This window comes from Protopterus annectens, chromosome 9.part0 (assembly GCF_019279795.1).
Source record: "Protopterus annectens isolate FY-2018-M chromosome 9.part0, PAN1.0, whole genome shotgun sequence".
NCBI classification, from domain to species: Eukaryota; Metazoa; Chordata; order Ceratodontiformes; family Protopteridae; genus Protopterus; species Protopterus annectens.
In genome coordinates, this window is record NC_056743.1 from 1,072,111,313 (window position 1) to 1,072,124,804 (window position 13,492).

Sequence of the window (13,492 nt, forward strand, 5' to 3'; positions counted from 1 at the left end):
AGGGAATCATGCAGAAGATACCTCCGCTTCAAAGCAGTTTTTTTGCATTACCAGTTCTCTGCACTGCCCTTTGGCTTATCTACTGCACCCAGGGTCTTTACAAAGTGCCTGGCACCAGTAATTGCATTCTGCAGACAAAGAAGCATTCAAATGTATCCTTATCTGGACGACTGTCTCATTCAAGCAGAGGACAAGGACACTTTTCTTCAACATCTGGTGTTTGTAAAAAGGCTTCTAGCATGCCTAGGGTACACCATAAACGAAAAGAAATCACAACTGGTACCCTCTCAAATAATTACATTCCTGGGTGCAAACTTGAATACAACTGCCCAGATGGCTTACCTCACGCCAAACAAAGGCAGCTGACAACATACTTCAAACAAATGGCAACAAAAACCCAGTTGTCTGCAAGACAAATTCTGCAGGCATTGGGGTTCATGGCATCCTGCATTCTACTAATTCCATATGCGAGACTGCATATGAGGAAACTTCAATGGTACCTAAAAAGTTTATGGAGTCAACATTGTCACAGCCTGGAAACAATGATTCCTCTCATTCCCTGCCTACGACAGGAGTTTCTTTGGTGGGCAGAGACATGTCACCAAAACAAGGGATGGTCATTCACTCTACCCCCTGTAACCCAAACCGTAACTACACACACACATCAGACTATGCTTGGGAGGCCTGCCTGGCAGGGAGATGCATTCAGGGCAAATGGAGCCCAAACCAAATGATTCTGCATATCAACCAGAAAGAGGTGCTAGCTGTTCAGAATGCTCTGACAGCCTTCAAGGACTTACTTCATCCAGGACAACTACTGATAAAGATGGACAACACCACAGTTATGTGGTACATAAACAAGCAGTGGGGTACACATTCCTACCCCCTTTGCAGACTAGTCGTGGCTTTGTGGAACACAGCCTTGACTTACCAAATACATCTTCAAGCTCAATTCCTGCCAGGAAAGCAAAATTCTCTGGTAGACGTCCTAAGCAGAAATCTTATGGACCCGCATGAATGGAAACTGGATCCACAAATCTTCAGCATGTTAACACAGAAATGGGGGAGCTCAGACATAGATCTATTTGCCTCTCCCCAAAATTATCAGTTGGACAAATTCTGCACAAGAACTCATCACAAAAGAGCATGGAAAGTGGATGCTCTATCCTTCAACCTTTCCCCCTCTTCCTCTACTCTCCAAGGTCTTACTAAACACCAGACAGGAAAAACCAGAAATGATCCTAATTGCTCCGGACTGGCCCCACCAGCACTGGTACCCGCTTCTAAGGAATATGTCTCACCTTCCTCCATGGTAATTGCCTCAAATACCTCATCTACTGTCTCAGCAGAACTATCAAATTCTGCACACTCAGCTCCAAACTCTGAATCTTGCAGCATGGCTAATCAGCTATTTATTCAAACAACACCTCTCAGTAAATTTGTGATGGATGTCATTTTGGAAGCCAGAAGGCCTAGTACTCGAAAATCTTATGCTGATAAATGGAAGAGATTCTGTGCTTGGAATCAAGCACAAGGAATAGATACAGCAATGCCCAACATTCCTCAGATTTTACAATATTTGACTGAGATGCTTGACCAAGGGCCTATCTTTCTCTTCAATAAAAATCCATGCCTCTGCCATCTCGGCTCATTACAACACAGAGCCCTTCCCTTTTTTCTCATCCTCTGCTGAAACAGTATCTTAGAGGGGCCAAAAATTTAAGGCCTCCCAGAAGATCACCAACTCCTGCATGGGACCTCAATTTTGTGTTGGAAAAACTCACCCTGCCTCCTTTTGAACCAGCAGCTACTGCGGATATAAAATTTCTATCTTGTAAAACAGCTTTTCTCTTGGCAGTCACCTCAGCAAGAAGGGTTTCAGAACTACAGGCTCTCGTGGCAGTGGAGCCTTTTATTATATTTTACTCGGACGGGGTGTCCCTCAGGACTAATCCTTGTTTTATGCCTAAGGTGATTTCCAGTGTGGCTCTTAACCAGACCATTCACCTGCCAACATTTTATCGAAATCCGCAGAACAAGGGAGAGCAGATTCTGCATTCATTGGATGTACACAGACAACTAAGATTCTACTTAAACAGGACCAAATCTGTAAGAAAGTTTGAGCAACTACTGGTAGCATTTGCTGCAGGGTCAGAGGGGAAGGCTATATCAAAGCAGACTATTTCTAAGTGGATAAGCCACTGCATTCGTTTCTGCTACTTACACCATGGTAAACCTATGCCCAAGGGGATCAGATCACATTCCACCAGGGCTGCCTCTACTTCAGCAGCTTTTCACAGAGGGGTTCCAACCAAAGACATTCTAGAAGCTGCTACTTGGAGCTCTGTTCATACCTTCACAAAGCATTATCATTTGCCTCTCTTCTCCAAACCCAGGGCAGGCTTTGCCATTGCAGTTCTGCAGGGCCTCATATCCGCTCCTAATGCTGTTTAGTTCCATCCTCCCATCCATAGCTTTGGGATTCTTCCCAAATGTAATGACTGCAGCAGTGAAACACTAAGAACATAGTACAGTTGTGTAAACTTACCATAAATGTTGATGTTCGAGTGTATTCACTGTTGCAGTCCGAGTTACCCACCCGCCATCCCCCTTTCTATACCTTTTCTTTCCTTCACTATACACAAAAGCTTTTGTGGTGTATTTGCTCTTAGATGAAGGTAAAGTTTGTTTCTAAAAGTGGATTTATATATTTTTACTTTATATATATATATATATATATATATATATATATATATATATGTATGTGTGTGTGTTTTTTTTTTTTGCTCCTCATTTGGGGGGCACCTGACATCTGGGGCAAGAAAAGCTGAATAAAATGGTGTTGGCTGCAAATTTTATACCCCTGACGACCTGACGTCATGGAAGAGGAGACCGCAACCGATGCAAGACCCAAGACTGTTATTCAGGCCGACTGAGGGCAAAGTACCAGCAGATTAACCAAATGTAATGACTGCAACAGTGAATACACTCGAACATCTACATTTATGGTAAGTGTACACAACTGTACTATCTTCTTCCTTTCATCATATCCCTCCCTCCGTCCCCCTCCATAGGCTCCTGGCAGATCTTATGGGTCCTGGTGGTGTCTCAGGGTTTTTTCTTTGCATAGAAATGGCCTCTGCTGTTATCTATTGTCTTTTGCAAACTTGATCTGAGGTAATTGAGAGAAGGGCATTGTGGGTAGCAGCTTAGCTTGAGAGTTTTTTGGTGTACGCGATCTTGGTATTTGGCCGACACGGTTCCGAGGGCTCGGATCCGAAGAACCCATCATTGATGAATGGAAGAACAACAACATAGATGGAACATTATGGGTAAGATGCAACTTTTTATTTTCCACGCAGGCAGGGGCTCTCTGAGAACCAACCCTGCCTTTATGCCTAAGGTGGTCTCTGAGGTAACCCTCAACCAAGACCATTCACCTACCTGCTTTCTTCCTAAAGCCTACCAATAAAGGAGAAAGAAATCTGCATACCCTGGATGTACACAGACAACTGAGGTTTTACCTTGACAGGACCAAATCAGTCAGAAAAATTGACTAGCTCCTGGTTTCATCGCCCCTGGAGCAGAGGGGAACCCATTACTAAATGGACCATTTCCAAATGGATCTTTCACTGCATACATTTCTGCTATGCCTTCCATGGAAAGTGTCCTCCTAAATCCATCGGGTCTCGCTCCACTAGAGCAGGCCTATACTTCCACAGCCTTCCTGAGAGGGGTTCCTACCAAGGATGTCCTGGAGGCTGCTACATGGACATCTATCCACACTTTCACCAAGCACTACCATCTGGCTACATTCTCTAATACCAGGGCAGGATTTACGTCTGCAATCCTGCAGGGCATGCTAGCATCCCCATAACCTATATAACATGCCTCCACCCACTTCCTCAGCTTTGGGAATCTTCCCACAGGTGATGACTGCAACAGTGAAAAACTAAGAGCATAATACAGTTGTGTACACTTACCATAAATGTAGATGTTCAAGTGTATTCACTGTTGCAGTCCTTTTTCCCTCCCACCTTTCCCCATTTTTCTGTATCTTCTTAGGGGCTCCTGACTATTGGGGGCAAGAAAAACTGATGTAATGGTGTCTGCTGTCACCCTTTATAGCCCTGACATCAGCCAGTGTCTCTGAACAGCTGATGCAGGAGGGAAATCCTGTACTCTGGTATTCAGGCCAGCCAAGGGCTACCCCACAAGTGATGACTGCAACAATGAATACACTCGAACCACTATATTTATGGTAAGTGTATACAACTGTACTTTCTCTGCCTTACCTTTTGGTCTTTTCACTGCCTCAGGGGTATTCACAAAGTGCTTCACCCCAGTGATTCCCTTCTTGAAAGTCAACGGTATCCAGGTATATCCGTACCTGGACGATCTTCTCTTCTTGGCTCCTCTGTCAGATCAGTTGTCTCAAAACCTGCAGGTGACCATTCATCTCCTTCAGAGTCTAGGGGTTCACCATAAATTTCACAGGATCACATCTTCCTAGGGTGCAGGTTTAGGACAGACCTTATGATGGGTTTTTCTTCCTACAGACAAGGTTCAGTCCTTCATTGCCTTGCTGGAAAACCTTCTGCCTCTCCCCTACATTACAGTCAGGGAGTTTCTAAGACCTCTTGGGTTCATGGCTTCCACAGTTCCCATGCTGCCCTTTGCAAAATTCCACATGAGGATATTTCAGTGGTTCCTTAAGTCAGTCTGGACACAGCATGCTCACCCTCTAGAGTTTGTGATTTCTCTCCTCCCCTGCCTAAAAACAGAGCTTCTTTGGTGGATTCAACAGCTTACGCTGAATCCTGGCCTTCCTCCTTTTCTGCCCCAGACATCTCAACATCTGTTCTCAGATGCCTCAGACACAGGGTGGAGGCCAACAATTGTTTCCAAGAAGGTTCAGGGCCTTTGGTCTCCATCTCAAAGGAGAGAGCATATCAACATCAAGGAATGAGGGCTCTGATTCTGGCTGTACAGGCCTTTCATCTTCTCTTTCTACCAGACCCTCCTAAATATTTACAGACAACACCACTGTTCTCTGACATGTAAACAAGCAGGGAGGACTAAGTCTTACCTTCTTTGCAGATGAGCTCTCAGGGCAAGGAAAATGACAATTAACTATCAGATGACTCTTCCTGCAGTTTACATTCCATCAACTCAAAACACTGTGGCAGACACTTTAAGCAGGTCCATGATGTAGTCCCACAAATGGATGCTTCACAGGGATGTGTTTCTAGACTTGGTCTACTGGTGGGGTACCCCTGTTCTGGATCTGTTTGCCTCCCTCTGAACAGACACCATCCTCTATTTTGTGCCAGACTCCCACATCCTGTGGCTTGGAAGGTGGGCACCCTATTTTTCTCATGGAAGGGAATGTTTCTTTATGCATTCCCCCTTTCCCTCTCATTCAGGAAGTTCTGCTGAAGATTCAGCATGACAAACCAAAAATCTTGCTCGTGACTCCATTTTGGCCATGACAGCATTGCTTCCCTCTTCTGCATTTAGCCAAGGGCAATCATCACAAGTTACCCTACAGAGTAGAGTGGACCTGCTCACACAAGGCAATGGATCTCTGCTTTATCCACATTTATCAACCTTACAACTGGCCCTGTATGGTAATCCATGTTTGATTCCTTTCAGGCAGCTTTTTTTCACAGGATGTGCTTGGGATTCAGCAGGAGGCCAGGAAACCCATTACTAGAAAATCTTATCCAAATGGAAGAGGTTTTCCATCTGGTGGTGGTCAAGAAATCTGAATCAATTTTCAGTGGATATTCCAGTAGTTCTTTATTTCTTGTGTGAATTACTTAACAGTGGCTTGTCTTACTCATCAGTGAAAGTTCCCTTGTCTGCTTTTCTGCATGTCTGCCATTATTTCAACCTTTAGTGTCAGATTGGAGGTAAAACATTTTCTTAAAGGTGTCCTGTGTATTAAACCTCTCAGGGAAAATAGTCCCACCTCCTTGGTATTTGAAGTGTGTCTTAGAGAAGCTTACTGTGGCTCCTTTTGAGCCTGCAGCCTCATCCTTTTTAAAGTTCTGTACTTGGAAGACAGTGCTTCTGTTGGTCTTAACATCTGCCAGGAGGATTTCGGAGGTTCAGTCTTTGATGGTTTTCCACAAGGATAGGGTTTCATTGCATACCAATCCTCCTTTTGTGTCTAAAGTGGTGAATGGGGTGTCTCTTAATCAATCTGTTCAATTACCCACCTTCTTCCCTTCTCCTCAGTCCTCTAGTGAAAGGATCTTGCATCCCTTGGATGCACATAGACAACTTAGATTCTACTTAGCGTTAGTCTTAAACTGTGTATCGGGAAATCTGATCAGCTTTTTCTTTCCATCTTAGGGCTCTGGGTTTGCCTCTCTCTAAACAGACAGTTTCTTCTGGATCTCCAAGGCTATTGTATTTTGCTATGATTTCCATGTTAAGTCTCTTGCTTCACCTATTAGGGCTCATTCTGCTAGATCTGTGGCTTCCTTAAGGGCGTTCTTTAAAGGTCTGGATACTAATTCTGTTCTGGAGGCTGCTGTATGGTCTTCTGTGCACACTTTCACCAAACATTACAAGTTGGACACCATTTCTAGATCAAGAGCAGGGTTGGTTTGCTAGAACAATTCTCCATGGCTTTGCTGAAAATTCTTCAGAGCAAAGTTCATCTGCTCCTTCCAATCTCCCAGGATTCCTACTAAGCTTTGGTATTCTTCCACAAGTAAAGAATACTGCAACATTGACTAGAAGGACATAGAATAGTTGTGTAAAATCTACCATAACCATATATGTTCTTCGTGTTTCACTGTTGCAGTCATCACACTTGGGTTTATCTGCCTGCAGGTAGCCCTCAGTCGGCCCGAATACCAGAGTCTTGGGATTTCTGCATCGGATGCTGTCACCTCTTCCAAGACATCTGGTTGTCCGGGGTATAAAACATGCAGCCGATGCCATTACATCAGCTTTTCTTTCCGCGCGGGAGCCCAAAGCAGATGCAGTTCACAAGTGTTGGTTGGCCGCTTCCTGAAATTTTCGTTGTTCGAGTTTCAAACCTGAACTCTTCTACAGCTAAGTACCCCACTGGAGATCCTTTTTTTCTTGCTCTAACCGATGTCAGAAACAGATGGGGTAAGAAGGTATATACCTCTGCAACTCTTGCCATCAGGGCTTTGAATTACCAGTTTCACATGTTGAAGTACCAGCAGCATATTATGGGACTAATTAAACAAAAATGTTGTTGCTTCCAGATTGTACAGAAAATAGATTTACAAGAGTTAATGCATTCTGCAAACCAAGTTAGTAGACATACATTGCAGTGTGGTTTTTATACCTTAGAAGCATCTCGCAGGGCTGCTGTCACTGGGTCAGTACTGAGAAGGCATGCTTGGCTGAAGGAACAAATCTTACCAAACCATGTCAAAGCAAAATTACTAGATGCTCTATTAAACCAGAAACGCTTGTTTGGCACAAAAGCAGATGTTTGTTTGTCTTTTCGGCTTTTCCCAGTTAGGGGTCGCCACAGCGGAATTCCGGTCCGCTAATGATTGGCAGTCGATTTTTACGGTGCCGAGTTGCCAGCCCGATGTCCAGCCTTCAGTGAAGGCACGCCCATTCACGCATGTCTTTCGGAGGCCACTCGACCACAGGGAGGACATGCAGACTCCACACAAAGCAGATGAAGTTCTCAAAACGATGGAGGAAAAAGCTAAATCTATGCAAACTGTTAAAGATTTCTTACAGGTGCAGCCACCTAGATTCAGTAGGCATTGGCCTTCTAAAAACTGGTCCTTTCCAGTCCCTCCCAGGCCTTCTCAGTCCAAACCCAAGGGCAACCGGCCACCAAGACTACAGTCTCAGGGTATGCAGAGATCTAAACAATGGAGTGCTCCCACCTCAAAAACAGGGAGTGGTAAGCCACTCCCTTATGGGAAAAGTTCACAATGACTTGTCCATCATCCTTCCCAGCCATGTCCAAGTACTTGCACCCCAGAAAACTGGATGTCCATTACCCAAGACCAATGGGTCCTAAACATTGTATCCCAGGGATACAAATTCTACTTCCACTCACTGCCAACCCCAAGCGGGATGCCAGACCTTCCTGCAAACCAGTGGGCAGAGGCTCAAAAGCAAGTACTTTCTCTTCTCAGTGTCGGGGCTTTTCAACCTATTCCAATAGAGCAAAGGGGACAGGGTTTCTACTCCAGACTGTTCCTGGTGCCCAGAAAAAGAGAGCTCTTGGCGCCATATCCTGGATCTGTCAATACCTAACACCTTCCTGGTGGTCCCAAAATTCAAAATGCTTGCACTGCAACAGCTTCTTCCTATGCTAGCCAAAGACACCTGGCTAGTCACTCTAGACTTAAAAGAAGCTTATCTGCACATCCCCATAAGGGTGTCTTGCAGGAAATATCTACATTTTAGGGCAGGCTCTATACACTGTCAGTTCTCTGCACTTCCCTTTGGCTTATCTACCACGCCCATGGTGTTCACAAAGTGCCTGGCTCCGGCCATTGCATACTACAGGCAGAGAAATATTCAAATTTACCCATACTTGGAGGATTGCCTGATTCAGACGGACAGTCAGGAATTGTTAATTCAGTGTCTGGCATTTGTAAAGAGACTCCTAACTTCTCTGGGGTACACCATCAGTGAAAAGAAATCACAACTGGTGCCCAGCCAAAAGATTGTATTCCTGGGAGCAAGCTTGAACACAACTTCCCAGATGGCATTCCTCACTCCAGAAAAGCAGGCTTATTTGACCAACTACTTCAAACTAATGGCCACCAAAACCCAACTATATCTATAGGGTTTATGGCCTCTTGCATTCTACTAATTCCATATGCAAGACTGCATATGAGGAAACTTCAGTGGTACTTAAAAAGTCTGTGGTGTGTACATTCTCAGGACATGGAAACAGTGATTCCTATCATTCCTTGCCTAAGGGCAGAGTTCCTTTGGTGGTCAGAGGCATGCAACCACAACAAGAGACTTCCTTTCACTCAACCCCTTGCTGCCCAAACCCTGACAACAGACTCATCAAACTATGCATGGGGGGCTCACATGGCAGGCAAATGCATTCAAGGCAAATGATGCCCAGAACAAATTACCCTGCATATCAATCAAAAAGAAATGTTAGCTGTACAGAATGCTCTGACAGCCTTCAAATACCTTATCCTTCCAGGACAACTCCTGATAAGGACAAACAATACCACTATTATGTGGTTCATAAACAAGCAGGGGGGAACTAATTCCTACCCACTCTGCAGGTTAGCCATGGCCCTGTGGAACACAACCTTGAGCAACCAAGTACACCTGCAAGCTCAATTCCTGCCAGGCAAACAAAATTCACTGGCAGACGACTTAAGCAGAAATCTACTGGACCCACACGAGTGGAAACTGGAACCCAACTCATTCAAACTTCTAATCCACAGGTGGGAGACACCAGAGGTGGACCTCTTTGCCTCCCCCCAAAACCATCAATTGAGCAAATTTTGCACCAGAAATCCTCACAGCAAAGCGTGGAAAGTGGATGCCCTATCCTTTACATGGGAAAACCTCTCAATTTATGCCTTTCCCTCTCTGCCCCTCCTCACTCAAGTAGTACTCAAGATCAAACAGGACAGACCAAGGATAATCTTTATTGCCCCAGACTGGCCGCGCCAGCACTGGTACCCACTCCTATGCAGTCTGACAGCAGTGCCACCCCGGCATTTACATCAGACCCCCCCCCTGCTGTCCCAGCAGGAGGGACAGATTTTGCATCAACATCTGCAAACCCTGAATCTTGCAAGCCTGGCTTATCCCATGAATACACCACCAGCAACCCTAAGCAAACAGGTGCTGGACGTAATCCTTGAGGCTGGAAAGCCTAGTACTAGGAAATACTGTTCAGAAAAGTGGAAAAGATATTGTTCTTGGAGCCAGTCTCAAGGAAGGACATAGCCCTGCCCACCTTACCACAAATCCTAGATTACCTAGCAGAGCTGCTCCATAGAGGCCTATCCTTCTCATCAATTAAGATTCATGCCGCTGCCATCTCAGCTTGTTACAATACTGGGCCCTCCTGTCTTTTCTCATCCTCTCATCAAACAGTTCCTGAGAGGAGCTAACAATTTAAGGCCCCCCCTGAGGAGAGCTCCCACCTGTGCCTGGGACCTTAACTTTGTACTAGAGAAGCTCACGCTTCCCCCTTTGAGCCTGCTGCAGCAGAGTTAAAATTCCTCTCTTTGAAAACCGCCTTACTTCTAGCCATCACTTCAGCAAGAAGAGTGTCTGAGTTACAGGCACTAATGGCTGTGGAACCCTTCATTATTTTTCCATGCTGACAGGGTTTCCCTCAGGACTAACCCATCTTTTATGCCCAAGGTGGTATCCAGTGTGGCTTTAAATCAATCCAGCTATTTACCAACCTTTTTCCCTAATCCTCAGAATAAAGGGGAAAGGATCCTGCTCTCCTTGGACGTGCACAGACAGCTCAGGTTCTACCTTGACAAGGACTAAACCTTTCAGAAAATCTGACCAACTGCTAGTCAGCTTCGCTACAGGGTCAGAGGGCAAGGCCATTTTAAAGCAAACCATTTCCAAATGGATAGCACACTGCATCCAGTTCTGCTACAAACACCATGGAAAACCTACCCCGCAGGGGACCAGTACTCATTCCACTAGGGCTACCTCAACCTCTACAGCATTTCTTAGGGGAGTCCCTACCAGGGACATCCTGGAAGCTGCAACCCGGAGCTCTGTACACACCTTCATCAAGCATTACCACTTACCTGTCTTTTCTAAATCCAGAGCAGGATTGCCACAGCAGTCTCACAAGGCCCACTAGCCAGCCCTAATACTTTTTGATTGCCTCCACCCTTCCTCAGCTTTGGGAATCAACCAAAGTGTGATGAACTGCAACAGTGAAACACAAAAAACATAGTACAGTTGTGTACACTTACATAAATGTAGATGTTCAAGTGTATTCACTGTTGCAGTCCTGGTTTACCCTCCCTCCAGCCCCCTGATTTCTTCTATACTTTCTACCTATTTTCTTTTTGGCCATATTATATGGCAGTAGTATTTACTTTTTACTGGAGGTGTTACACACCATGGTATTGCTTTCTTTTTGGGGGGGCTCCTGACATCTGGGGTAAGAAAAACTGATGTAATTGCATTGGCTGCATGTTTTATACCCCTGACAACCTGACGTCATGGAAGAGGTGATAGCATCTGATGCAGAAATCCCAAGACTCTGGTATTCGGGCCAACTGAGGGCTACCTGCTGGCAGATAACCCAAGTGTGATGACTGCAACAGTGAATACACTCTAACATCTACATTTATGCAAGTGTACACAATTGTACTATGTCTTTCTCTTCTATGTTGCAGTATTCTTTCCCTCACCCCCCTACATCTTATTCCTTCCTTAGATGGCTTCTTATTCCTTAGTTCTGGTGTTCCTTCTGGGGCATTTCAATTCTTAGGATTGTACATGCGTATGTCCTTGTATTGCTGACATTGTCAGAACATATGTGCGATGTCCCATGTACTTGCAGTAGCTAAAAGCTGTTGTATACTGGATGGCCATCAGGTTGTTGGGCAGAGGACTTCCCACATGTAAAGAATACTGCAACATAGAAGAGAAAGACATCTATGGTTATGGTAAGATTTTACACAGCTATTCTTTCTTCCTGCAACAGACCCTTCACCACTAAGCTGAAAGTGCTCACTGTTAGAACCCAGGCCACATCTAGATCCTTTCTACAAAATTTGCCACTGGAAGAGATTACTGCTGCTGCTACATGGTCAGCCTTACATATGTTTGCTAAACAGTGCAGTTTGATGACACTATAAAGCTCAGACTTCGTTTGGAGCTGCCATTCTAAAAGGCATGGTGTATTACCCTGCCCAAAGACTGCTGTGTATTCTGTCCATCAGTTTCCAGTGTCCGGCCCAGATAAGAGTAAATATGTAAGTTATGAACACTGGAAGCAATGCGTTTCCCCCACATTTACAAATTGTATAATACTATAATTCTGTCTTCTGTTACGATTTATGAGCTTCATGTTCATTGTCATCATTATTCAGTCTTGGAGCACTTCTCAAGGGAGCAGTGATTTTTATGAGACAAGGAGTAGTTCAAGCTTGCAAGGAGTATGTATACCTCGATTCAGTACTTGCTGATAGAGCTGTTGAAGCGAACAGCCGTTGATGTGCAGTGTTGGTGTCTGCTGTCTGAAATAGGTGTTTTGACTTGTTGGCTCCTTGGTGGTGCCAAGTGAGTTTGTTGGTAGTTTTTGGCCTGGGGCTGTTGTGGCAATTAGATTTCTTGTTGTGAATTAATATTTTGTTGTTTGGGGTAGCAATTGGCCGTTTTGATCATGTGGATGATTGTTTTTTGGGGGTTTGGTTTGTTTCTAAGCTGAGGAGCTGTCTGCCTATATATGAAGTTGTTTGGGAGTGGTTTGATAGGTTTATTTCAAAATATGCCGTGTTTTATAGGAGAACATTCAATAATCAATGTTCATTTACAATTATTATTTCCAACCAATCAGTTAGATAGATCGTGGTTGGCTGGGACCAGAAATTTTAAGCTTTGACTGTATCTAGGCTTTATTGTTTTAATTATACATCTGCAAGCTGCTAGTTGCGGAATAATAATTTATATTTACTTGGTGGTTTGAAGTATTGAGTCTAACAGTTTTGCTTCTAGTTCTAGGAGCTGAAGTGTATTTTTTTCATTATATTGGCCTCATGGAGGTGAAACCTTTTTTGGGTTAATTTACTTTGTTCTGGTATGAAGAGGCTCAAATCAATAGTAGCATATTGTAGCAGTTCTTAACCAATCATTGAAGCAGTTCATGATTGGTTATTTGCTATCTTGGAATTTGGTTGTCATTGCCAACACTGCCTGAATGGCATGTTGATATGTTATCGGCAAACTATTCAGATTTACTTTGACATAACCGTTTTAAATATTTAGTTTGATGTTTAACCACAAAGAATGTGTGTTTTACTCCATATGGAGGTATTCAATATTAGTTTTCGCATCAGAAGAGGTTTGAAGTTGTTAACAAACAGATCAGCTTTGTCTGAGTTGATAGGCCAATTCTGTATAGCTGAGAATTTCAATGGTTAGGTCTGTTCTGTTTTGATAAGATGTTGTGCGGCGTTTTCAACCAGTAATAGTATATTGTAGTGGGTTTAGACCAATCCTTGAGGTTTCTGATTGGTTATTTTTGGTTTCTCTTGATTTTTATTTGCTGCACAGTTCGCAGTGGTATTATTAGCAAGTGTTATGTTTTTATTTGTGAGTCATTCGCAGTTAGTTTTATAAAGTTTTTTAAAATATTATGCTGCCTGGGGAGATTTATACCATTTCTAATATTGGAAGAGCAATGCATTAAGGAATAGATTGATAATGCTATTAGATAGGTTTCCTATAAAGCTTTAGTTTTAAGTTTGTGAAGTCTGTTTGCCTCACTTTTTAGTGGTACGAAACTACC

General features: G+C 43.9%; 1 protein-coding gene across 1 annotated transcript in view; it reads left to right on the forward strand.

Annotated features, from left to right (window-relative positions):
* The window catches only part of PFDN5 (prefoldin subunit 5), a 479,917-nt gene that overhangs the window by 464,960 nt on the left and 1,465 nt on the right, over positions 1-13,492 (forward strand). The window lies entirely within an intron of this gene.